We start from the raw sequence: 27,800 nt of genomic DNA on the forward strand, positions 1-27,800 counted from the left end.
TTTTTTGAAGAGTCAGAAGGTATATGTCATTACAATGACAATGGCAAATTATCAACATAAAAGGAAAATTTAGAGAAATACAGATAAAAATGACTTTTCAGAAGTGGGGACTCTTTAATGCAATGTAGGATAAAATGCTTTTTATTAGCTTTTCCCCTGAAAGTTAAAAGCCCTTTGGGGAGAATAGCTGGTCAAAAGATACAGAAAAATCTGAATTTTTAAAATAATTACTTGATTTCTTCTCAAGACCTAAATATTGTAAACTTTTAACTACTCACTGACTGATTTAAATATGTTTGCTAGGAGACCTGCCCCTCCTTACCCTATATCATCTAAGGGCTTTGAGTCACTTCGTAGTTATATGAAGAGTTAACATCTTTAAGGTATATGGTGAAAACTCTGGAATAGGAAGAAGGAAAACACCAAAGGATAGCTACTTGGGGGTTGGAAGATGTGGCACAGCTGGGGTTGAACCACTGTGTGGGATACTTGCATCCCATATTGGGTGCCTGGTTTGAGTCCTGGCTACTCTGCTTCTGATCCAGCTTTCTGCGAATGTTCATCCTGGGAGGCAGCAAATGATGACCCAAAGTGCTTGGGCTCCTGCCACCTATGTGGGAGACCCAAATGGAGTTCCTGGCTCCTGGCTTTGGCTTGGCCTGGCCTACCTGGGCTTTTGGGGGCTTTTGGGGGCATTTGGGGAGTAAAACAGCAAGTAGATCAATCAATCGAGCGCTCTCTGTACCTTTCAAATAAATAAATCATCCCTTTTAAAAACTATGTCTGTATGTTAGGACTTGCTGGCTGGGGAACTGTTAACTTCACACCTGGCCAACGGAACCCAATTAAGAATGCCCCTTCCCCTGCTTGCTGTCCGAGTGTGCATCTCACCGCTCTCCCTTAATCGTGTCTGCCGTCCTACCTTCAATACAATTCTTTTCTCTCTCAACCAGTTGCCTCTTCACCTTATTGGGGTATAAAGCCCCGAGAATCTGACAGCTTTGGTGCCTAAACCCAGGGGGCGATTTCGAGGTGACACACGTGGGGACCCTCCACCACTCCACTGCGCCTTCGACACGCCACAGTGGTCACGATCCTGGAAAGTGAGGTAAGTTCTTTTGAGTCCTGTCCAGAGGGTTTGCCCTGTACTCTGTCTCTGTATGAAAATCCTAGCTGTAGCTCAAGCTCCCTCCTCCATCCCGAGGGGGCTGCCCCTTCTGGCCTGAGCCTCTCTGACTCTGGGGATGCCTAGAGCTAAGAGATGGTCTCACCATTTGAGGGTGGAAAAAGATCTGAGAACGCTCGTCTCTCTGGAACTCACCCCCACTCCCATTCCACATGGGAAACTTGCACTCGAAACCACCTAAGGTTTCACCTCTTGGGTGTCTCCTCCATAATTTTAAGACTCTATATCCAGGGAAAGAGAGTAGGCCAAAATGACTCCTCCCCTGCAGTTCGTGAACTAGATAATGATAGTCAGTGGCCCAAAAATGGGACTCTTGACTCCCACATTCTGTGAGACTTAAGGCAACTTCATCAATCACAATGGGAAGTTGTCTAAGGTTCCCTATATTGGGGCTTTTCTCTTTCTCTGTAATTGTCCCTCTCTTTGTCAGTTCTGTACCACCTACCAAATTCTCCTCAGGGGAAGATGAAACCTCTAATTGCTGAGCTTGACTTCACCCCTGCAAAACATCCCTCCACCCTGTTCACTACCCTCTGAACCTCCCTCCTGGTCTCCTACTTGGCTGTACTCCCCCCCGTCTGTCTTCCTGTAACCCATTTGTGCTCCCAGCAGCCACTGTCAGAGGAATCATCCCGCCTCTGAACCTCTCTCACAGACCCCTTGTCCCTGCCCTCTCCCTCCTTCTCTCTCACTCACAGCAGCCACAGCTCTCTCTACCTTTGACCACAATCTTTCCCCTCTGGAGTGTGGCTGGCGCTGAGAACATTCTCTCTGGCCTAAACTGAAAAGCACCCAGGCTCCTCCATCATAGACCCTGCCCAACTACACCAAGGAATTTCTTTACCTTACTCACACCTATCACTTAACCCATGAGGATATATATGTTATTTCTTCTTCAACTGCACCTAAGAAAAGGCCCATATCCTGCAGCCATGGCCTTTTCTGACTCCTCAGACATGTACTACCCTGATCCATATGCTGCAGGAGGAGATTCAGTTCCTCTCAATGACCCCAAATGGAATTAGCAACCCAATTCCAGGGATCAACCACGAATGGCCCATTTCCTAACCTGTATATTATGGGGAATGAAAAATGTTGTCCTTAAGGTGGTACATTATGATAGAATCCAAGAAGTCACCCAGAAGCCTGATGAAAACCTTATGACTTCTATGAGCTGGCTCAGAGAGCCCCTCCTCAAAATAATGAGTTATTCAGAGTCAGAGGCAGGCGAGCACTACCTCTACACCCGTTTTATTTCCCAGGAATCCCCAGACATCCGAAGAAAGCTCCAAAAATTAGAAAATGGGCCACAGACTCAAAGACCTCATAAGACCCAACTTCAAAGTCTTTAATAATAGAGCAGAGGAATTTAAAAATCAAAAATGATTGGGCTAAATACCAGCTACTTGCTTCTGCACTTCAAGGGGGCCAGAAAAACCCCTGTGGCAAATACCCCTCTGAACTTCCAGGGCCTTGTTTCAATTGTAGTAAGAAAGGATGCAGGGCAAGAGCGTGGCCCCAATCTCTGGACTCTGCTGGCTGTGCCCAGTTTGTAAGGTAGGGGGACATGGAAGTCTGGATGTCCCCCACCTCTTGAAGCAGGGTCACTCCTTCCAATCCCAGACCTGAGCCAGAATTGTCCTTTCCTGACCTCCTTGGACTGCTATTGAGGACGGATGGGGCCTGGGTTTGAAAAAGCCTCCGCCATTACTATCACTAGTGCGGACCCCAGGGTACGCCTGAAAGTATCAGGTAAGCCGATCTCTTTTACTGGAAATGGAGGCAACATATTTGGCTTTACGAGGACACACAGGACAGCTGGCCCCCTCCTTTGTTTCTACTACGGCTGTTAGTAACCAAGTTTCACAGCTGCTTAGGATCCAGCCTCTCACCTCTTCAATAGGATCCACCATCTTTACTCACTTGTTTGTCATACTACATGTCTGATTCTACTCCCTGGGTGGGACATGCTGGCTGAGCATGTCCTGTTACCCACCTCAAACTGCTCACAACCTCCAGATGTCCTTTCTAGTCAAGAAGATTCCTTGATTGCCGTCCATCATACCCCCATAAAAAGTATCCCTCAAGGACCCCTTCTCATTCCCTAAGAAACCTCAATATCCCCTCAATCCACAGGCCTGACAAAGACTTCAACCTATAACCACTCGACTACTCAGGCCAGCTAACACCCCCCAATTGTTCGTGTTAAAAAAAAAAACTGATGAGTCCTACCACTCAGTACAAGATCTACATGTCATAAATGAGGACACACTCCCCGTTGTTTGTTGTCCCTAACCCATGCACTCTCTTATACAAGACCGTAGGTCTTTAACTGACCAGGTTCCTGTTCCACAATCAAAACCAGACCTATAGTCTCATGACTGGTCCATTTCTTTTGCACATGGATACTGAATTTTGGTCTTATTGCCAAACCTCTCTATCAGATATCCTCTGGGGACCCCTGCCTCTATCAGGACAGGTTTCAAGCAGCTAAACAAAGGCCCTCATCTTTGCCTGAACCCTTGCACCCCCCCAATCCCTCTACACCCTTTCATTTATATGCAGATACACAAAAGAGTTTTGCACTTGGACTCCTTGCCCATTTTTCTGGCCCCGATAATTCAACAAGTAACTTACTTTTCTAAACAGCTGGATAAAACTGTACTGAGCTGGCCAACCTGTCTTTACATTCATGCCACTGCTTTACAGCTAATATTAGAAGCTCAGAATCAGTTCTTTCTCAGAATCTCACTGTACATACTTCACACTGTATTCAGACCCTTTTATGCCATCAAGCTCTATGATTTCAGATATCCAGTTGTAGACCCTCCATGCCACCCTTTTAAAAAAGTATGTATTTACTTGCCAGGAGTGAGACAGAGGGAGCGATCTTACATCTGCTGGTTCACTCTCCAAATGGCCACAACAGCCAGGCTGATGCCAGGAGCTTCATCCAGGTCTCCCACAACTTCCTCCTTTGGAGATTATATTCCGGTATTAGCCCAGACCTGTCAGTTCCTGTACCATTTTGCAGATTTTCCCTCCCCAAACTCTGCTCTAACCCTTCTTGATTACAGGCTAACTCAGGAGACTGGGTTTATGTAAAAACCGTCAACCCAAAGCCAATTCAGTACAGTTGGAGTAGGCCTTTTTTGATGGTTCCCATGACCTCCACGGTTACTAATCTGTCATGCTTTCCCTCCAGGATTCATTTTTCCAGGTTAAAACTCATCCTGACCCAGGAAGGTAACAAGGGGAGGCCCTTGAAGAGGTGGCAGCCACAACCCTAATACCTACGCCCCTTCGCTTCACTGCTATACCGGAGACTCTGAGGAGGAAGAGACGACTGCTCACAAAACTGTGATACAGGACACGAAGGAAGACACAGCTGCATAGAAAACTGAGACTCCCCCATGTCTGACCCAGGACAATTCTATGATCTTGTCCTGACTCTTATAGAAAGCTGTGACACCCCCATCCAATCAGAGCAAGAGCTCCTCTCTTTCCTGTGGGAATGTTTTCTCCAGGGAGACTTTGTTGACTACACAGCTGACTGCCTTTATCTTTGGTTAGGATGCTCTACCTATTCTGACTCTAACACCTAACGATGATTCTCCTGTCCTGTCCCTGCACAAAACTTTCTTGTTGCACATTACTTGGAACAGCACACTCAGCCTCACCTTTCCCTTCTAAATGGAATGTAAACCTTGCAAAAAGTTGCTGGCTAAGTCTCATTATCTTCCTCCACTTGCACTCCGGTCTCTGCCCCTCAGCCTGCCTGGGTTAACAGCACAGCGCTTTCAGACACAGCAGAAACTCTCCTCAAAATTTATCCTACAGCCCAGGCAGACCAGGCCATTAAGCTTATGTCAAGTGTCACGGAACTTCCTTACCTCAAAAATGTCTGGCCCAGTTAACTACCTATACACCTGCACCAATATACCAACATACAACTCCTGGATAAAGCCCCTTTTTGCATCATAAGGACCTCATCCTGGGGCAGCCTCACCCTGGGGGATATCTCTCCCAACCTTCGTGGTGTAAGAATCAGGACTATTACTGGCCCCTCAGACTAATGGCAAATTCACACAACCTGTCTTGTTCTCAGGGTTCCCCCACTCTCTCTCTGCCTAACTCCCAGTTCTGTGTAGGCCATCCCTCTACACGGCATGGGCTCTTTCCCTGGCAACCTACCTCGGAACCTCAAATGACACAGTGCCTTCTTCCAGACTCATTTAAAAATTGTACCAATTGGCTCCTCAGATACACACAAACCTTTTATTCTTTATGAAAATAAATCACTAGGTGTGACCCAAAGTACCCATAATAATCCCTTACAACCTCTCATAGGCACCACATTGGGAGGCACTTTCAATGTGTGGGAGGATGGACTGGGGACAGCACAAGGCACTTATGTGCTTAAACATCTCTTTTCCAGCCACCTAACAACCTGTTTACATGAACAGGGAATCTTCTTCCTTTGTGGGACCAACACTTACCTCTGCCTCCCCAACTAACTGGACCAGAACTTGTACTCTCATTTTTCTGTCTCCTAATACTGACGTTGCCCCAATAACCAATCTACTGGTTCCTCTGACTGCAAATATCCACCACAAAAGAGTTGTTACCCTACTACTCCTAGCCAGCTTAGGAACTGCTGCTGGGGTGAGGAGCATAGGAAGACTTGCTATATCCTTCTGCCACTACCAACGGCAAAGGAAGACCTTTCTCTCTGTCTCTCTCTCTCACTGTCCACTCTGCCTGTCAAAAAAAAAAAAAGATATATGAAACAGCTTAGATGAGTTCTCTCGAGGCCTCTGAGATGACTCCTTGGCAGCAGTAACTTTACAAAATCAACAGGGCTTGCACCTGCCAACAACGGAAAAGGAGGGTATCCTCTTTTGTTCTTAGAGGAAGATTGTTGCTCTTATGTATCCAGTCTCGTCCAGGATGCTGCTTGCAAGCTGGTGGATGGGGCAGCCAAAATTCAACAGCAGCTGTCTAAACCTTGGAGTGACTGGTTTCAGAAACCTTCATGGATACCGTGGCTTGTGCCTCTTCTCACTCACCTCATAACAGTTTTCCTTCTTGTAGCTTTAGGGCTGTGCCTCCTTCAGTTGGTTCAAACTTTCCCCGAAACCCACATTGATAATGTTCTCCTGTTAAGAGGCCTCAGAGTGCCTTCATCCCTGTTCCCTGGTTCCTCTGCCCTCACCAGGACCTTTTATATCAATACCTGAAGTTTTATCTTTTTTTCTTTATATAGAAAAATACGCTAAAATGTTGCATTTGTTAGGACTTTCTAGGCCACTGGGATACAAATATTGTTAACTTCACACCAGGCAAACTGAGCCCAATTAAGAATGGCCCATCTTATCCCTGTGGATATGGGTCTCTGCACATGTACACAACCGTTGCCCAGGCCAGGAGTATAAGGCAACAACTGCCATCACCCAGGGGTGGGGAGGGGGCTAAGGGCTGAGCTTCTTGGTCCCCCACTTGCTGTCTGAACGTGCATCTTACCACCCACCGTTTTTTTTTTTTCTTCTGCTGTCCTACCTTCAATAAAACTACTTGCCTCAACCAGTTGCCTCTTCGCTTTATTGGAGTATAAAACCCCGAGAACCTAACAATAAGTGGTTCATTAAAATTATAAATAAAACAGTCATGACTGAGCCATGTAACATAGTCCAGAAGAATGAAATACTCCTGGCTACAATGTGTATGTGGGGGGCTTCTGTATGTTTTAAAAGTTCATGCTAAAATGCAATTGAGATTTTATTTCACTGTAAAAATTAGAAATCCAGGTATAGTTTTTTATAACATACATTTTTATGAACTTTTTGAAGACCTCATACACATGCAATTCAAATTCCTGAAGTGTATACACATTTATACATGTGTATTTGTGTCTACAATGTGCTAAGAAGATCCTTTATGTTTGGACATGAACAGGGCAGGGGTCAAACTTGGGGTAACCTTGAAGCCAACCCCTATAAAAAGGAAGACCCAGCCTTGAACCTAAGGTGTTCTTGCCTGACCTTACAAGGTTCTAATCATCTGACTCAAGGAGTCATTTGCTTCTCCCATAGATAAGAACCTTGATGGCCAGTGTTGTCTTGAGTGGTTTGTTTAGGGGAATTGCATGCATCCCTCAGACCAACTGGAGCCCACCTGGCTATCACAAATTCTCTAAAGAGCATGGAATCACCAACCAAAGAAAGATCATAAGGACCACTGACCAATTGGGAACTTGGATGTGAGCTGATCATGCACCTCTCCACCCCAATCTCAATCTAAACCTTCACCCCTAACTCCTTAGGGAGCCTGGGAATTAAGCAATACTACCCTGCTCCTTGCTCTGTGCTTTGCAATAAAAACCTATTTTCTTCCACCAAACTGATGTCAGCAACTGGCTTTCCACGTGTCAGGCGAGCAGACTTTGGGGGTTCTATGGCTACTCCCACAACTAGTTTGGGATGTTTGGCAACAACATGTCTGGGGCTACATCACTAGTGAATACTGGCATATCTGAATGATTTTAGACAACCTTGTTCTTAAGTAAAACATGACTGAAGCCATGTTGTTTCAGACTGACCTCGACTTGCGAGCCACTTACTTAAAAAAAAGTGCATTGGTTCACTCTATCTAAATACACTTCCTTTAAAACAAGAGCGTTTTATTCCCAGTATAAATAAGACAATCACCCCCTCCCCCTTTTACACAACGCAGCTGTTGGTCCTTTGGAATACCTAATTGTAGGGTGCTGGAAAGCCCACAGTGTGATTCAGAAATCAAAGGCCGACCACTGGGACCTCACAGCTGCTCTAAGGCAATGCCTGTACCCTGTCAGCAACTTTCCCCCTTCTAAAATACAGCCAATAATTGTTCACATGTGCTTGACAAGCACAATCCACTGACCCAGCACACCCATGCCTTCTATGAAAACGCAGGAGGAATTCCCGGGAAGTGTTGAATATGGTACTTTGAGAGTACGTACTTGCATTTAGACCACAAAATAGGTAGCTACTTATAACTGCAAAAATTACATAATTCTGACTTGGTTTTAAATTCTCAATACTTTCACAACACTAAAAATGTTTATCAAGATTTACCTTTATAAAGAGGACAAAAATGTTTTTTAATATATTTGTCCATAAACTTAGCATAATTTAAAGAGTTTTCTTGCTCTGGATTTTCTTCAAGCATAGCAGACTCAATAAATGAAAGAATATAGGACACATGTCTGTGGGGTTCTTTTTAGGAATAGAGGTCATTTAAGTTTTCTTACTGTCAAACATTTTGTGTCACTTGAAAGTGTTACAAGTGTAAAATGGAAAGTTAATTCTTCCCAATATACAAGGGCAGAACTGGTTACATTGTAAAAATGCAGTGCCCTAGTTAAACTATTAAACAATTTCATGATAGCAACAACAGAACATAAAAACAAACCCGCAGCCTTTCTAAACACTAGGACCTTTGTATCTGCACAGGTCATACACCCACGGAACTGACAACTAAAGTGAGAATAATCCAGGACTGCTCTAAAGCAACAGCCTTTCCACTAGACTGATAAAGTTCCTGGTTCCATTGGGACTGAGAAAATGATACCGTAGACTATGAATTACAAGACATTGGAAGGCCTTAGAATCAAGGCCTCTCTAACCTTCCCTTGTTCCTTCCCCATCCTCCAATTGGACCTCTCCCTCTCTGTCCACTTTCTTTATCTGACCAAAGGGAATTCTTCCAAAAGAATGCAAGTGTCTTGGACTCCCTCCATAAGATCTCATAAACCAGGGAAAATTAATCATGAGACGAGACTAAGAATTGTCACCAAGCCCAGACAGCAGTTTCCTCTAATCCTCTGAGGGCAGCTCCGGGAGTTCCCTGAGAGAGCTGGCCTAAGATGACAGCCTGTGCTCCCTGTGCAGTTCTGCCCTTCCCCGTCCCTAACTTGTCACCACCTCCCTCAGAGCCCCGGGAAACTTCATCATCTCAGGCTAGCGTCTGTTCTTAGGCCCATTCTTTTTCCCTAAAAATAATCTACTGCCCCTCTAAATTGCCTACACCCCCTCTCGCCTCTGAAGATGCGGATATGTTTCTGAATCTCACTGGGTTACTTAGTAACCTCTCTCCTCTAATTGCACTGTGTGCATAATAGACTTGGATGCCCTTTTCTCTGTTGATCTATTGTCAGTTTCCTTGAGCAGATGGAAACCTTCAGAAAGGAGGGAGAATTGCCTTCATCCCTACGATTACAAGGCTGTGAACAAAGACCATCACTGGATGGAATGATTCCTGAAGGTTTAATAGGCGGCTCAGAGAAAAGAGTACCAAATACCTACCTTCAGAGGCAGGTCATAAGACTGAAGTACAGTAAATATAACAACAAAAGAAACATCTGAAAATGGCAAAAGCAGCCTATATTTTTATATCATTTAGCAAACCAATTTGTATTCGCATGTTATTTAATTCTCACAACAAAGAGCTGAAATAGGACAGGAGAAATAAGTTGCCCCAAAGTACAAAGCTGATTGCAGATTCAGCCAGAACTTTACCTTATTCTGTAGGGCAGAGGTTGGCAAAATACAGCTGTGGGCCGAATCTACCCTGCTGACTGCTTTAGTAAATTCAATTTTATTGGAACACAGCTATGCTTGCTTATTTACATACAAGTACTGCCTACGGTTGTTTTCACGCTACAATGGCAGAGTTGAGTAGTTGTGATAGACCATATGGCCCACAAAACCTAAAATGTTTATTGTCTGTACCTTTACAGAAAAAGTTTGTCAACTGCTATTATGACAACTATACTATAATTAAAATGGAGCAATCTAATCAGGTCAAATTGCTTCTTTATCCTAAGTTGTGCCTTTGCATCCAAGCTGAATATAATTTTTGGTTTATACATTGAGTACTTAAAAGTGGTTTATCTTTATTTTTATTTTTATTTTTTTTACAGGCAGAGTTAGTGAGAGAGACACAGAGAGATAGGTCTTCCTTTTCCATTGGTTCACCCCTCAAGTGGCTGCTACGGCCGGCGTGCTGCACTGAGCCGAAGCCAGGAGCCAGGTGCTTCCTCCTGGTCTCCCATACGGGTGCAGGGCCCAAGGACTTGGGCCATCCTCCACTGCCTTCCCAGGCCACAGCAGAGTTGGACTGGAAGAGAAGCAACCAGGACAGAATCCGGTGCCCCAACTGGGACTAGGACCCAGGGTGCCGGCGCCACAGGCGGAGGATTAGCCTAGTGAGCCACGGTGCCAGCCAAAAGTGGTTTTATTTCAAAGGCAGAGAGACCAAGAAGGATCTTCCATCTACTAGTTCATTCCTCAAATGCCTAAGACTGGGCTAGACTGAAAACAGGAGCCTAGTACTCCGTCATGGTCTCCCATGTGGGTGACAAGGACCCAACCACTTGAACTATTGTCTGCTGCCTCCCAAGGGGAACATTAACAGGAAATCAGATTGGAAACAGAGGCAAGAATCGAACCCAGGCACACCAAAAAAGGATGTGGGTTTCCCAAGTGGCATCATAACCGCTGTACTAAATGCACAGCCCATATAAATATTAGCAGATGCCTACTGATTAGAAGTATAGGATTAGCAGATGCCTACTGGTACACATTTAATTTTTTATCAATTTTTAAATTGATAGCTAACAGCTTTCAACACTTGTTAGGTTCTTTATGCCCCTACAGGTTTATTCCTGAAGAAGAATAGATGGGTCAAATAGTGTGCACAGTATAATCTCGAGTCATCTATCCAAGTTACCTTACATTGTACGATGTGGCAAAATTCTTTTTTTTTATTTTATTTTTTTTTATTTTTTGACAGGCAGAGTGGACAGTGAGAGAGAGAGAGAGAGACAGAGAGAAAGGTCTTCCTTTTGCCGTTGGTTCACCCTCCAATGGCCGCCGCGGCCGGCGCGCTGCGGCCGGCGCACCGCGCTGATCCGATGGCAGGAGCCAGGAGCCAGGTGCTTTTCCTGGTCTCCCATGGGGTGCAGGGCCCAAGCACCCGGGCCATCCTCCACTGCACTCCCTGGCCACAGCAGAGAGCTGGCCTGGAAGAGGGGCAGCCGGGACAGAATCCGGCGCCCCGACCGGGACTAGAACCCGGTGTGCCGGCGCCGCTAGGCGGAGGATTAGCCTAGTGAGCCGCGGCGCCGGCCCGATGTGGCAAAATTCTAATGGAAGAATGGAGATGGATTGACCAGGTCACCCCCCAGAAGCACTGAATAAGAATCCTGTGTGCCAGTATCTCATCTTACCTCAGCATTATCTGCCATATTCTTTTATTTCTGATTCCATACCCCCTTCTCTCATTCACAATGGCTATCCTCATTCAGGCCCTGAGCATCTTTTGCCTGGACCACAAATTCATTCTAATCAACCTCTGCTATGGTTTGAATACCCACATTTAAACTTATGTTGAAATTTAATCCACATGGTGAGATATTAAGATGTGGGACTAGACAGTGTCGCTCCCCCTCTTCGTGGAGGAACGACACAGGACCCTGCGCTGTTCTTTTGTCCGCTCGGCCCTCCCCGGGTTTGCTGCTGGTTCTTCCCGGGTTGGCTACCGACCCTTCCACCTCCGTGGAAGGGCGGTTCCCCCTGCCACTTTCCCCACTTCCGCGGGGGAGCAGCACACCGCCGGCCGGCTCTCTCGGGGGCTGCACAGGTGTTCCTTCAGATAGATGTTCCTGGTGCATGTTGTCTCTCTCCTCCTTTATAGTCCTCTTCCACCAATCCCAACTCTGCTACCCACACGCCGAATACGCTGCTCTCCTCCAATCAGGAGCAGGTCCTACAGTTTATTGGCTGAACTGGAGGCAGCTGTGTAGAAGCTGTTTCCTCCTCTCCCAGTGCCATATTGTGGGAGAGCAGATGCATAGAATAAGTCTTAATTCCAGTAACTTAGTCTAGTCTGAGTTACTCCCAGTTGCTCCCCACAAGACAGGACCTTTAAGAGGTGATTAGGTCATCACTCGTGGATTAATAGGTTAGCAGGTTATCTGGAATGTGCATCTGTTAGAAAAGCCAGTTTGTCTTAGCCTGTTGAACACATGGCTCTCATTGTGTGGTGCCCTGCACTGCCTCAGGACTCTGCAGTCTTCACTAGCAAAAAGGTCCTCTCCAGACATCCCTGCAACCCACCCCAACTTTGAACCTCCCAGACTAAAGAACTGTGAGTTGAATAAACATCTATTCTTTATAAACTACTCAATCGGTAGTATTCAGTTACAGCAACAGAAAACAGAACGAGACAACCTCCTCGCCTCCAATTCACTTTTTTTTTTTAAAGATTTATGTCTTTGAAAGAATATACAGAAAGAAAGAGGCAGGGAGAGGGAGAAGGGAGAGGGAATCTTCTATCTGCTGGTTCACTCCCCAAATGGCCAGGACAACTAGAGCTGGGCCAGACCGAAGCCAGGAGCTTCATCCAGGTCTCCCATGTGGGTGCAGGGGCCCAAGCACTTGGGCTGTTCTCTGCTATTTTCCCAGGCACATTAGCAGGGAGTTGAAAAGGAAGTGGAGCAGCCAGGTCTTGAACAGGCACCCCTACAGGATGACTTAACCCACTATGCCACAAACCCAGCCATGTTTCCGATCCACTCTTAATGCTGTCTGCTAAGAGGAAAATGTCACCATGCCACTCACCTGCTTAAAGTCTGAAAATGTCTCTGGTAAATCAGTAGATAAGTCCCAGTTTATTAACATGGCTTTCACAGCTCTCCCAGATGCAGCTCCCGTCTACAACTCCGGCTTTTGCTTTTGCTTTTGCTTCTCCTTGCCTTCTATTTTATCCTCTAATACCATCATGTCACTTACTCTTTTCTCTAGATGCCACTGCACAGATTTTCACATCTATGCCTTTAATCTAACTTCGCTAGGGTGAAAAACTCTCTCCCCTTTTATTTTGTCTGTCAACACTGAGGACCCCTCAGAAACCCTCTCACCGACCTTTACCTCCAGCTGGCTCCAGGGTCCCCTTTGGCCTCCAGCTGCTCCTTGGACCTGCCTCAATCACTAATTTACTACCTCAAATCGCAACTATGGAGTATACATCCACATGTCAAGCTCCACTGAATCCCCAGAGGCAATACCTTAGTTCTGGCTTTCTTCATTTCTGAACCTTATTACTTTATTACTTTATGGCTTTTTCTTTTCACCCTATCTCCAGTTTGTTTTCACTGTCAACTTCTACCCCTGTCATGAGTTGAATCATGTTCCTCTAAAATTCAGGCCACCTGGAACTTCAGAATGTAACTTTATTTGGCAATATCATTTTTGCAAATGTAAGTAATTAAAGCTCTTGAGATGATATCCTATTGGATTTAGGGTGGCTCTTAAGTCCAATAAATGGTGTCCTTGTAAGAAGACAATACAGAACACAGAAAAGACAATATGAAGATGAAAGCAGAGTGAAGTAATGTGTTTGCAAGCCTAAGAATACCAGGAACCACCAGCAGCTGGAAGAATCATGAGGATTTCCTGCTAGAGCCTTTAGAGTGAGTGTGGTCCTGTTGCCACCTTGGTTTTGAACTTTTGAACTCTAGAACTGGGATAGAACAAATCTGTCTGGTTGTAAGCCACCAAGTTTGTGGTAATTCACGATAGCAGCCTTAGGAAATTAATAAAACTCCCAACACACACACAAAACTGACACACTCTGCAGCAAGGATGCTTTCTTCCTTCCCTTTCTACCTTTTCATGACGATGATAAAATCCTGGACATAGGCTACTTATAAAGGAAAGAGGTTTATTTTGGGGCTGGTGCTGTGGCACAGGGGGCTAAGCCGCCGCCTGCGATGCTGGCATCCCATATGGACAGTAAACATGGGAAGTTGGTGGAAGTAGAGCTCAAACAAAATTTGCAATGAGTTGGTAACTGTTGAAGCCGGGGCAGTGGATACATTCTGGCTACTCCACTTCCAATCCAGCTCCCTGCTAATGTGCCTGGGAAAGCAGGGGAAGACGGCCCAAGTTCTTGGACCCCTGTACCCGTGTGCAAGACCTGTAACAAGCTCCTGGCTCCAGCCTGGCCCAGCTCCAGCCGTTGCGGCCATTTGGGGAGTGAACCAGCAGATGGAAGACTCTAACTCTGCCTTTTAGATAAAATAAATAAATCTTTAAAAAAAAGAGGTTTATTTTGATTCACAGTCTTGGAGGCACCCAGTCCAAGACAGCACAGGCCCCATTAGTTTGGCCTCTGGTGATGGTGTCCTTGCTGGTAGAGTCCAGACTCTACATGGAACATCACATGGCAAAAGGGAGCATACATGTCTGTGTCTCTCCTCATAAAGCCCCCATGATTTGTTCATGGGCCCCACCCCAATAACTGAATTCAATCTAATCACTTCTCAAAGTCTCTACCTCTAAACACATAATTTAAAACTTTCCTAATACAATTAACTTAGGACTTTGGGATTTAAACATCTGTATGAGTTCAGGAGAAAATCTTGTTCAAATCATAGCCCTTTCCTTCCTTCCTTTTCTATTTTTCAGTTTTGTCTGCATTTATTTTATTATTATCGTAAGTTCAAAATGTATACAGAAGACAACCATATATAGTGAACGCCCATGTATCCACTGCCCCGGCTTCAACAGTTACCAACTCATTGCAAATTTTGTTTGAGCTCTACTTCCACCAACTTCCCATGTTTACTGTCTTATTTTGAAGCTGATCACTGACAGTGTATCATTTCATCCATAAATGTATCAGAATGTATCTCTAAAAGGCAAAAACTTTGTTGTTTTAAATAGTTGTCTTTCCAAGATGGAAGTTTCCTACTATTCTTCATTTTTAAAATATTTTTTTTGACAGGCAGAGTGAACAGTGAGAGAGAGAGACAGAGAGAAAGGTCTTCCTTTGCTGTTGGTTCACCCTCCAATGGCCGCTGCGGCCGGCGTGCTGCAGCCAGTGCACCGCACTGATCCGATGGCAGGAGCCAGGTACTTATCCTGGTCTCCCATGGGGTGCAGGGCTCAGGCACTTGGGCTATCCTCCACTGCACTCCCTGGCCACAGCAGAGAGCTGGCCTATTTTTCATTTTCATTAGAACCGGGGGCGGGGGGATCCCATAGGCTGGTTCACTCCTCGAATACTGCCATTAGGTGTGTTTGACATCACATAGCATCAAGATAAAAGAGAATGCTTAAGTTTGGCCTTTTTAGATTTCTTGGTAAAAGTAAAGACTGCTTGAAGCTAAGTCAAGTGTTCGTTTACATCACAAGCTGAGATACTGAAGTAGACTCACCATGCCTGCCTGTTGCTCAAATGTTTAACATTTAGAATATTATTTAATACTAAAAATTCTTTTTCTATTCCTAATTATTTTGGGTTGACTGCTATCTCATTGTAGGCTCACTCCCTCCATTTTGTCAGTGTGATTGCAATAGCATGCTTCAGTTTTAAGAGTTATAGTCCACAGAACTTACATCATACATGCATATTTATAGAGAATTTGTTTTTATTTTTAATACACCAAGTCTTAAATAAATTAAGATCTACTTATATTTTTAGTATAGGAGAATAAGTAGGATTTCTTTTCTATCATTTAGTTTTTCTACCATATTTTAATTTAATTTAATGGATGGAATTTCCTTCAAATTGAACACATTCAATCAAGTTTGGGTTGAGCCAAAGTTTATCTCATTTGCTAATTTCTTGAAAGCTTTCATGACATACCTTGACAGAGTTGGAGAAATTTGGAATTATTCTGAAATCTAAGACTAAGGATCCTTAAGTCTATTGATCAGCTAAAACAAAGATTATATCTCAGAAAGTTTAATTGATCATTTGGCTTTATAAAATATCATCTGTTTTCATCTTATTTGAAAGACAGACAGACACAGAGATCTTCCATCTGCTGCTGGTTCACTCCCCAAATGCCCACAACAACAAGGCCTAAGCCAAGCCAAAACAGGAAGCCTGGAGTTCAAACTGGGTCTCCCACACAGGTGGCAGGGACCCAAGTACTTGAGCCATCATCTGTTGCCTCCCAGAGTATGAATTAGCAAGAAACTGGATCAGAAGTACAGAAGCCAGGACACAAACTGGCAGTATTCTGATACTAGATGCTGGTGTGCCACACAGCAGCTTAACCATTGCACCGAACACCGGACACTGGCTTCTCTTGAAGACAGCAGATGGGCACAGCCTGCTCCTCTGATGTCAGCCAACTAAAAGGCATACCTGTATGTGTTGTCACAAATGCAATCTAGCAAGTGTTTGGCAGGACAATACCCATACATGTGTTGATGGTAAATTAGCAGCATAATCTTCAAAAACAAAGAACTATATCTTTTGTAAGGGCTGTAGTTAGATATTTGCAGCCTTAGATATTTGCAGCATAATGCTAAGAAGGGACTTAGCAATAAAACAGGATAATTTTGGTAAAGTATGCACTACAAATAATCCCTTAACAAAAGATGACCAACCCCTGGGGTTTAGCAGTAATAATACATGGAAGTTACACATAATCCTGCTGCTCTCTTTTTAGAACCTTTGTGTTTTATGTGTGTTGACAGGAGTGAAGGTACTTGGCAAAAAGGAGGATATTCTAAGGAAATGTCTCAATTACAAAGGAAAAGGAAAAAGAAAGCCAGTGAGGTTGCCAATCTTCCTTCATTTGTGAATTGATACATTTTAAAATAAGATATTTGAAGAAGAAATAGGCCCTAAGATGTAAGAATACCATTTGAGTGATGCAGAAAACATTTTAACAGCAAAATCTATGTTTAGGATAATATAATATAATGTAATATTTTGATAGAATATTGCTAATAAACTTCAAAATCTAATGGAATATTTTTCAAAATCTGATGGAATATTTTTCTTGTTTGGAACAACTAAAGGGTAAATTGAAGCTAGACAGACTTCATGCAAGTAAAAATAATCTGGCTTTGTAAGGAAGCTCAAGCCTTGGCTCTGCAGGCTCAGTGTAACAGGAGAAAAGGATTTATCAAGATGCGCAAGCACAGGAGCCTATGAAACATGGAGCTCAAAGAAGGGCAGATGGTTGAAGTTAAAGTACCTTCTTCCTAGTAGGAAGGGCAATGAGATATAGGTCATTTAGAAAAGTAGCAAATGATTTTTAGGGGAGATGCATGGAACTGGAAGAACAGACAGCAGCCTGGTACAAAGTCCTCTGGGCTCTCGGTATTGTGTCGGATTTTCAGTCTCTTCCTCATATGAACTTAATCATCCTTGGTTAACTGAATTTCTGTAAGAAGACTGAAAACAATTGTGTTCTTCTTTGATGGACCCGATCTTTAGGTAGAGCGGGAACTTCAGAGAAAGCCCCTTGTTAGAAAAATGGCGCGATCTTATCTACGGTGTGATCTACACCCTGGCACCATCCTAGGCTTTAGCCCTCGCCGCCACTGCTGGAAGCCAGGTGACCACATGGCCCAACCACTGGTGTCAGCCCCACCCCCATCCTAATGGGATTCACTGCTCCTGCTTCCCTGCCCATCCCCTGGCAAAGCTTTAAAAGAACTGTTCCTGAACACGTGGCTCGCTCTCTCTTCCTCTCCATCCCCTGACCGCTGTCTCTCTCTCTCTCTGTCTCTCTCTCTCACGCTCTCCTTCTGCCTCTGTTCCTTCTTTGTCCCTTCCCTCCAGTCTGTCGAGTTTCCCCCAATAAACTCTCTCCCTTACTCCAGTGCGTGGTGTGTTCTGTGGCAGCTTACACCCTTGCCTGGATTTCAGGAGAAAGGGGGCAGAGTGAGGGTCAGACCTGGAGGCTGCTGCTTTAGTTCTGCTGGGCCAAAGCGTCACATGTTAGGGGATTGTCTTCTGAGCCCCAACGGTTTCTCTCAGTCTACTTTCACCAATATTCTACAACAGCTAAACCTGTCAGGCTGTATTTCATTGGCTATAATGGAAGCACTGGCTTTTAGCAATGATCTCAGAAGAAAAGGATCAATGAAGAAAAGCACTAGATGCAATACTTGAACAGGAAATGAATGATAAATAATGGCGACACCACAAGAGAGAGACTGTGCCCAGTGCCTGAGCGGGACCTAGGTGGCAAGCCTCAGCCCAGCAATCATGTGTCTGTCCAATTACTTCACGAGATACATGATCTTGTGGTTTTATGACTCCCACCCAGAGTTCTGGTGGAGTCTTATCCAGATAGACGCAACTCGCATTCCTGACAAACACCGCCTTATGCAGCTGACTGGTCATGCCCAGTCAGCACGATGAACAATCACCCACTAGGAAAACCGAGTTACTGTTCAGGAACACTCAGACCTCTCTGGGATGGAATTTTATGGCACACACTATGATTCACTGTCCACTCTGCTGTGCTAGGAGCCAAGCACGTTAACCACGCCTACTCTACTCTTGGTGTTGCTCTGCTTTACGGCTGTGAACAGAGGGTTTGACCAACTGCCTTTTTTACTTTTTTTTTTTTTTTTGACAGGCAGAGTTAGACAGTGAGAGAGAGACAGAGATAAAGGTCTTCCTTTTTCCATTGGTTCACCTCCCAAGTGGCTGATACGGCCGGTGCGCTGCGCCAATCCAAAGCCAGAAGCCAGGTGCTTCCTCCTGGTCTCCCATGTGGGTGCAGGGCCCAAGAACCTGGGCCATCCTCCACTGCACTCCTGGGCCACAGCAGAGAGCTGGGCTGGAATAGGAGCAACTGGAACAGAATCTGGCGCCCCGACAGGGGACTAGAACCCGGGGTGCCGGCACCACAGGTGGAGGATTAGCCTAGTGAGCTGCGGCGCCAGCCGACCAAGTGCCTTTTGAAGCCCAATCTCTACCTGTCGAAGAACAGCTAATCTAGTCTTTTGTGGCTTCTACAATGAATGTGCTATTCTTAAACATCTCAGTGTGCTTCCAGTCATCAACAAGGACTATGATTGGCCCACCTGCAATTCTCCTGATTCAGTTTCTAATTATACAGTTACTATATACTGAGCACTGTTGTACTAGTTTTACAAAGATGTACTTATTTAATACTTCTTCTTTTTTTTTTGACAGGCAGAGTGGACAGTGAGAGAGACAGAGAGAAAGGTCTTCCTTTGCCGTTGGTTCACCCTCGAATGGCTGCTGCGGCCGGCGCACCACGCTGATCCGATGGCAGGAGCCAGGAGCCAGGTGCTTTTCCTGGTCTCCCATGGGGTGCAGGGCCCAAGCACTTGGGCCATCCTCCACTGCCTTCCCGGGCCACAGCAGAGAGCTGGCCTGGAAGAGGGGCAACTGGGACAGAATCCGGCACCCCGACCGGGACTAGAACCCGGTGTGCCAGCGACGCAGGCGGAGGATTAGCCTAGTGAGCCGCGGCGCCAGCCCTTATTTAATACTTCTAAGAATACTTGAGGTGCCAGAGTTGTGGCATAGTGGGTAAAGCTGCTGCCTGTACTGCCAGCACCTCATTCAGTTTGAATTCTGGCCACTCCACTTCCTATGCAGCTACCTGCTAATGCCCCTGGGAAAAGTAGTAGATGGTGGCCCAAGTCCTTGGGCCCCTGAACCAAGGTGGAAGACCCAAAAGAAGCTCCTGGCTTCATTCTGGCCCAGCCCTAGCTGTTGAAGCAAATTGGGGAGTGAACCAGTGGATGGAAGCTGGTGCTCACTCTTGCTCTCTTTCCCTCTAACTGTGCCTTTCAAATAAATAAAATAAATCTTTAAAAAAAAAGAACACTTTAAATAGAGGTTCTCATTGTACCCATTTTACAGATGGGGAAACTAAAACATAGAGAGGCTAAGTAATTTCCTCAAGGTCACACAACTACTAAATCCCTGAGACAGAAATTCAACCCAGGATGTTTAGCTCTGGGATCCTACCCTAAGTACTCTGTCTACTGCCCCTGTCTCATAATTTCTTTACCCCCTTTTCCACCACCACACTTGATTGAGACATTCTTCCTTTTGCCACGCTGCCATTAGTTCGTTGTTTCGGCTATGGCAATTTGGTTCTTGGTTTCTGGTCAGACTGGGTAGGTGGAAGTAAGAAAGTAAGAGAGTATGAGATTTCAGTGAGACAGGTGCACATTCGACTGTAAATCCTGGAAGTGGTGTGCAGTTATCCCAACAGGTTTTCTCCTATAGATTCTCTGCAGTGTGGAATCAGAGACCTGGATTCAAATCCTGATGCCACCACCTACGAACTCTAGGACCCTGCACTCTTTGCTTACCTCTTTGCTTTACAAAACCCTTGCCTGCAAAATGGCAACTAGTCCTAGTGCCTACCTTATGAGGTTGTCATTGGCATTAACGGAGATAATACTTGTAAACTGCTCAGAAAACATTCGCCAGGATAATGATTATTGTGATTGCTAACACAGTATTTGCTACCCGTTACACAATCATTGCTATCAATTACATGATAATAGGTAGTGTTCCTTTTTCCACTAAGAACACTCTGAGACCAAATTTTCTAGGAAAAGTTGGTATTTGATGTTGGTTTAGTCACAACAAAGTGGAAGGCACATAGCTTCAAGATAAGCATTTCAATCTCCAACATGCTGATTTGGAGAATAAGGAATAATATTTGAAACTGGCATACCAAAATCAATTTCCAAAGTACTTGACACATAGCAGGTACTGGACAAATATTATCTTATTTTACCTTGTATAATCCACTATCCCCACTTGTCTTATTTCTTACATCCCCAAATTCTGGATCTCATCACACTACAGTCACTGCATTTCCATTCTCTACTGCTTTGCTCACCATATTATTCCTGTGTTAAATATGCTCAACTTCTCTTTCCATGATTCCAAGAGCCAAGTAAGGTATGATGTCCTTCATGAAGCATATCTGAGCCACACAACCCCGTGTAGGGCTGGAGAGGAACCAAGAACAGACGCTGTGTGCACAGGAACTCAATGTACAAGCTTCCAAGGTCAACTGTACTTCCAGAACGAAGAAATGACAGATGAACAGATGACAAGACATCAATAGCGAACCCAGAGGGACTTAAAGCAAGGTTACTCAAAAGCAGATTGTACCCTCCCCCGTGAAGACACCTGGCTGTGTGGTGTTTCGCAGTGTCATTCAGGCTTTGGAAGCGGTGCCAAGGAAGATGGAGAACGGAGCTTGAGAGTCGGCTGGGATTAGGTTAAAACACCAACGCTGATGACAGATTGGAGAGTGTTTACCGCCCATCACCTAGAATAATTTGTCAGCCAGGGGTCAGGCTGGAGGCCTAAAATCATCAATCAATGGCCTTTCTAGAAAGAATATTCTGGCTCCTGGGAATTTTTAGAATGTTAAACTGAAATTTCATGCTTACTAATAAGACACATTAAGAAACACTGATTATTTACCAGGCAGGATTTGACTTACTCTTTACTCTTGATTAGGGTCCAGGCTCTGACAGGTTATATAACTTGAACATTTTTTTAGTCTGGTTGAGAAGTTTCTGTCCAGTCAAACAGATAATCTCAAAAGGTCACATGTGTGCTGCTCTGCAGGACACTGGCTACGTTTGTATCCAATATGATCCAATGCATCTAATGCCTTCTCTTAGTGCCTGTACACACTCAGTCTCCTAAAATTCTCCTTTGAACGAGCTTTACCACCCTGCTATTCTCATACCGAGAAGAGGAATCAGTGACAGGTGCTCATTTTCTATTTGTCATGTTTTTAACAGTTACAATATTTTTACTTTGATAAACCCAAGGAGTCAGAATCTTTATGGAGCAGTATTAAGTTCTTGAAGAAAAGACTTTCAAAAGAAAATTCAATGTACAACTCTTTCATTGTCTTCTAGCAAATTTGGAACAGTCAGATTAGATGTCAACGACCAGAACACTCAGTTGCTAAGGACAGACAGTGCACCCAGACAGCACCGGGCTGAATTCTGTGAATGTGATCATACAAAAGACACAGCGGGAATGAGACAATACATAACAAAGAACTGAACTGAGTAATTCATCAGGTTTTTTTTTTAACTCAGGTTCATTTAGCACTAAAGTCTGTGTCAGTTTTGCATTTAAGATGAACTAGTACTTGACAGTTCTTCTAAACTAACAGAAATCCATAAAAATGGACTGTGATCAAAATGTTGGAGCTCTTTTATTCTGCTTTCAGCAGAAGTTGTAATTTTCAACAGTCCTCTTGACTCCTTTCGTTTGCCATGTGTACATGGGCATGTGTGCAGATTAAAAACTCACTTTGAGATCCTACTTTCGTCTGCTCTGAGACATTTCACAGGTTGTGGTTGTGTTCTTCCTCACAAAGAAAAATCAGCAGAGCTACCTATTTCCTATTTTCGAAGGAAAGAATTTACCAAATTGCACTCTTCCCCTCAGCATTCGGCAGTTTCTCTTTGTGGACAGTGTTACTCTCCCCTTCCCACCTGGGACTGTTTCTTGCCCCGAACTTGCAAGCTCTGTCTTGGGGAGGAAGTCACTGCTTTTCCTTGATTCCTACAGTGGCAGTGGGGCTGTAATCTAATGCTGTAGCATTGCATGAGAGGGAAGAAACATCGACTTCAGTCACGATTTGAGATGTGTTCCTAGCCCTGGTTTTTATCAAGAATAACAGTCTAATTAGAAGGCTTCCTACACAAGTTACGTAGGCAACCAAGATCTTCTTGCCCTGATGTGGGTCTCCTGTGCTGTAAAGCAGTTCTTCACTGGCACAGTCACAGGACATGGTTCTATGTAATTAATCTTTCACAGGACTCTGGGCAGTTTCACTCCCAAACTGCTCCAAGTTGTCTGAGATAATCTGCTTATATGACAAATCCAAGAGCCATGAACGGCATCTGGAGAAAGAATTTTAAAGACATTAGAGGAAGTGCTGATGCTTAGTACAAATGTCCGCAATGCTACTATGATCCAGATATTAGTTTGGGTGTCCTCGAAGTCTTAGGTTAATGGGTAACGGACTAAGGGTGCACATTTAATGCAATTATGGTGTCTAGGAGGTGGGAGGCCCTGAGGTCAATCATCAGGGGTGTGCCCTTGGGAGGCAGTCATCATGAGAGGATTGCTTGTAAGAGTTGAACTGGGCCCTAACCAATCTCTGCCATCTGGAAAGCCAGGTGATCACCGCTTCCCACATGCTGCACCCAACAGCTGAACCAGTGCAGCCCAATGTGAACCTCCACAGTTGGAAGCCGAAACAAACCTCTTTCCTTCACAACTAAGTTCTGTCAAGTGTTTGTTGTAGTGATGAAAAGCTAACTGACATAGGCGCTACGGTGCAACACTGGACGGGGCACTCAAGGTTGAACGAGGGCCCATGGAATGTCCTAGCTGGCAGAGGCAAAAGTTGAGTTGACTGCAAGCACAACATGCACCAGCAGTGCGAGTCAGCTGGCGGTGACTGCATATGGATACACTGGGTGACAAGCTTGTCTTTTCCCTGCGGCACGGTTCAAGACGGAGCTTAGCAGCCACTCACTCGGGCAGCTGTATGGAATTTTCTGGCCTCAAAACCGAATAGGTTAAAGTGAAGTTATCTTTGAGGCCCCTTACAATAGTAAGTTTGAATACTGCTATGTTTTTTTTTTACTTTCTCTCAATATAAAAAGTAATGAAGTATAAGTTACCGTCCATAAAATGTACATATATTAAGTGTAGTGTTCAATGAGTTTTGGCAAAGGTATACACCCATGTAACACCCTGCCCAATCAAGATATTTCCACCACCCATAAAGTTTCTTCTGACTTTTTACAATCAATGCCTCTTCTCCATAAGTAATTAATTCTCTGATTCCTCTTAGGATACATTCTAGAACTTCATACAAATGAAACCATAGAGTATACACTCATTTATATTTAGTTTTGGTCATAGAAAGGAATGTTTTTGAGATTCATCCATGTTGTCATATATATTACGGCCTATCCTGTTTTACTGCTGAGTTGTACTCCTCTGTTTGCATATACCAAAGTTTGCTTATCCATTTTACTTTTGATGGACATTTGAGTTTCTGACTATAATGAACAGGGCAGAATCAATATTTTTTCACATATCTTTAGGCAGTCCCATGTTTCTTTCCTGTGGGTAAATACCTAGGAGTAGAATTGCTGGATTATAGGATATATGGATTTTAACTTTATAAGGGGCTGTAAAAAAGTGGTGAAAAATCTTCCCAAGGACATTGTCCATTTCTCCTAGTTATATCTCTATGGAAACCAGAGATGATCACTATTACTAACAAAAATTCACTTGAAAAGCTACAGTAAGCTAATAGGATTATCAAATAACAGCATGAATCGATCACACTGGAGATAGCTTTAGGATTAGCTACAAATCACCTTAAAGTAACTGAAAACTATAGTGTGATTCATGAAAAACCATGGGGGGAGAAAATGTGTCCACGAGTCTATCATTTCCTCATAGCTCCTTGGGTGGCCAGAAAACTCTAGCTTCTACTGTTTTCACATGAATATCTGTGGCAACAGGCAGAGAGCCAGCAGGAAAGAAATAATCTGTTCATCTATCGAAGTTTGAGGAACTTTTGGAAGAGAATCAGTGGCATACTGATGGTGGTTTTTTAGCGGCTCTGGGAATAAGAAAGTAGGACTGGACAAAATAACATGGTCTAGTGTATCTGGAAGAACGTGTGCAGGCTTGGGAGTGAAGAGGTGTAGATTAACAATTCATCATCATTTATTAAATGCTTATTATATGCTAAGCACTTGACTATGTATTTTCACGTGTTGACTTAATTCTTCCAACAACCTTACAAAATAGGTAATATTAACTTCCTAACGTTATGGGAAAGGAAAGAAAAGCTCATAAGGCTAAAATAACTACTTAAAGGCACAACTATTACATAGTGGAGTTAGAGTTTGAATCCAACAGTGCACTGCTTAAGTTACACTTCACTAAGAAAGTTGACGGACCACCACGTGCAGTTGCTGCAGTTCGAGTCCCGGCTGCTCCACTTCTGATCCAGCTCTCTGCTATGGCCTGGGAAAGCAGTGGAAGATGGCCCAAGTGCTTGGGCCTCTGAACCTATGTGGGAGGCCCAGAAGAAGCTCCTGGCTCCTGGCGTTGGCCTGACTCAGCCCCAGCTGTTGTGGCAATTTGGGGAGTGAACCAGCAGATGGAAGATCTCTCTTTCTCTCTGTCTCTGTCTCTCTCTCTCTGTAACGCTGCCTTTCAATTCAATTAAGCAAATCCTACAAAAAAAGTTGAGGTGAATGTCACGAAAAAAGGTGTGTGTGTCATATAATGGTACTTCAAAAAGTTCACAGAAAATGGACCTAAAAGTTTATTTTGATGCAAAAACATTTTGAAATCCATGCATACTATTTCATAATACAAATTTTCATGAGATTTTGAGATCTCTCATATTCACAGATTTAAATAAAAATTTGCACCAAACTAAACATATTTTAATTCAATTTTCCACATTTTAAAGTTCCTTCATGAATGTGTATGTGCATGCATGTATGTGTGAGTATACAGGGTGATCAGCAAGCCCTTCAGGCATAAAAACAAATTTCATTAGGATAAAATTATGTTGAAGAGTGGAATGAAAATATGACTTTGAAGAGAAGAAATGCTGTAGATTTTCCTGTTTTTCAGAATGGACTACGGTAAGTATATAATGATATTCAGATTCCACTGTACATATTGAAATGAGTGATGTACATGTTTCACTTTAACTGCCCATATTTATAGTACAGTAGTAACCGTTTTCATATAATTATTTAAATTTATTGTGAAAACTAGAAATGTCCACTTGAAAATAGGTGAGGAGATCACATGGGTTTTCACAATTCTTTTAAGTGTTGTGGCAGCTAAATTTTGAAGACTTAGAGTGTGAAGGGCAGGGAGTCTGACTTTTAACCCTTACAGTGCCCAGAATACACAACGTTCCCAATCTCTCTTTGGAGAATAAAGATGCAGAGGAAAACAAACGTTGGCAGAGACTGCACTACACATCTGGAATCACAGAAAACTCCTCACAAATCATCAGGCCCAGTGCACAGACCCTCTTAACCTTCTTGCCTCATTTCCTCTGCTCAGAAAATATTTTTTTAAAGATTTATTTGCTTAAAAGACAGAAATACAGAGAGAGGAGGGGAGAAGAGGGGAGGGAGACAGAGGTCCTCCATTTGCTGGTTCACTCCCCAGATGACCAAATGGCTGGAGCTGGGCCGATCTGCAGCCAGGAGCCAGGAGCTTCTTCAGGGTCTCCCATGCGGGTGCAGGGGCCCAAGGACTTGGACCATCTTCTACTGCTTTCCCAGGCCACAGCAGAGAGCTGGATCGGAAGTGGAACAGTCAGGACTAGAACCAGCACTATTATGGGATGCCGGCGCTGCAGGCAGCGGCTTTACCTGCTGGCCCCTCAGAAAATATCTTAAGCTGGGTACCCGACATCAACAAACTAAAGCACTTCTAATGATGATAACTGTGACCATGATATTTCACAGCTTAGAATCCCCGCTATAGAAATCGGCTCATAGGAAGTGATGCATTTCCTTTCTTTTGCTTCCCATTGGCTATGAACTCTGATCATGTTCTTTTGACTGGGCTAAGAATTAAACTGACCCAAGACAAATTAACAAGAGAAAACCCATTTTAACTATGTGCTTGGAAACAAATATACATTCATGCGCTAAAACAGGCCGCAGTACACAGAAAAATATGCAACATGAATGGACCAGAGTTGCCCATAAGCTAGGGGGAAATGGAAACGGAAAACAGTACCTGTAATAAGGAAGGTCTGTCCAAGAATTGGCAGGAGTGTGAAAATGTTCCATTCGTTCCGTTCACATCACGAAGTCCATGTGATGAAAAACTGAGCACTGAAAAGGCAGGCACACGGCCTTACACACCACCCCATGGGCGGAAACACACCACCCCGCCCGCTTCCACGCCTTTTATAGCTGCTACACACAGGGCCCGGATGTGCCACATGCATTATGGGAAGACAGACGTTTTCACCGACAGGTGGGAGGGCTGCACCACTTCAGACATTCAGCCCCCCCCAGACTTAACTAAATGCTTGCCTATTTGGATCTGCAGACTAAACTAGCTGCTTGCCTATCTGGCTCCACAGACCTAATTCGCTGTTTGCCTATCCAGATCCAAAGACCTAATTTGTTGTTTGCCGATCCAGTTCGGCAGACAGAATGAGCTGCTAGCCTATTTGGATCCGCAGACGTAAACAGCTGCTTGCCTATCTGACCTGCAGGCCGGAAGTTTGTGCTTGCCCACCCATATCCACAGACCTAAGTAGTTGCTTGCCTATCCAGATTTGCAGCAGACCTAACTCGCTGGATCCAGAAACTTAAACAGGTTTTTGTCTATCCAGATTTGCAGATATAACTCGCTGCTTGCATATCTGAATCTGCAGAATACCTAACTGGCTGCTTGACTAGCCAGATCCGCAGAATAACTCATGTTTGCCTATCCAAATCCCCAGGCCTAACCGGCCACTTGCCTATCTGGCTCTGCAGAATACACAACCCAATGCTTGCCTATCTGGCTCCACAGACCTAAGTAACTGTTTTCCTATCTACAGCCACAGACCTAACTGCTACTTGCCTATCTGCCTCCACAGACCTAACTTGCTGCTTGCCTATCTGATCTGCAGGCTGAACTTACTGCTTGCCGAACCATATCCACAGACCTAAGAAGCTGCTTGCCTATTCAAATCTGCAGCCCTAACTTGCTG

At 44.3% G+C, this 27,800-nt stretch overlaps 2 long non-coding RNA genes across 12 annotated transcripts in view; one reads left to right on the top strand and one right to left on the bottom strand.

Annotated features, from left to right (window-relative positions):
* Positions 1-6,769, top strand: part of LOC138847720 (uncharacterized) — a 233,576-nt gene extending 226,807 nt beyond the window's left edge. For both annotated transcript variants that reach the window (XR_011385664.2, XR_016228371.1), the window contains 2 exons: positions 954-1,108; positions 4,392-6,769. This is a non-coding gene — a long non-coding RNA (uncharacterized LOC138847720). The remainder of the gene's footprint in view (positions 1-953; positions 1,109-4,391) is intronic.
* LOC138847719 (uncharacterized) overlaps positions 1-27,310 on the bottom strand; it is a 41,202-nt gene extending 13,892 nt beyond the window's left edge. For 4 of the 10 annotated variants that reach the window (XR_016228370.1, XR_016228369.1, XR_016228368.1 and 1 more), the window contains exon 1: positions 26,831-27,308. This is a non-coding gene — a long non-coding RNA (uncharacterized LOC138847719). Of the gene's footprint in view, positions 1-4,048; positions 4,162-26,830 lie in introns of all 10 variants that reach the window. The other 6 variants (XR_016228366.1, XR_016228365.1, XR_016228363.1 and 3 more) reach the window with 4 other exon arrangements.
* Positions 27,311-27,800: the final 490 nt, after the last annotated feature.

Source organism: Oryctolagus cuniculus, chromosome X, assembly GCF_051225735.1.
Source record: "Oryctolagus cuniculus isolate XC-2025 breed Fujian yellow rabbit chromosome X, ASM5122573v1, whole genome shotgun sequence".
In the NCBI taxonomy this organism is placed as follows: Eukaryota; Metazoa; Chordata; class Mammalia; order Lagomorpha; family Leporidae; genus Oryctolagus; species Oryctolagus cuniculus.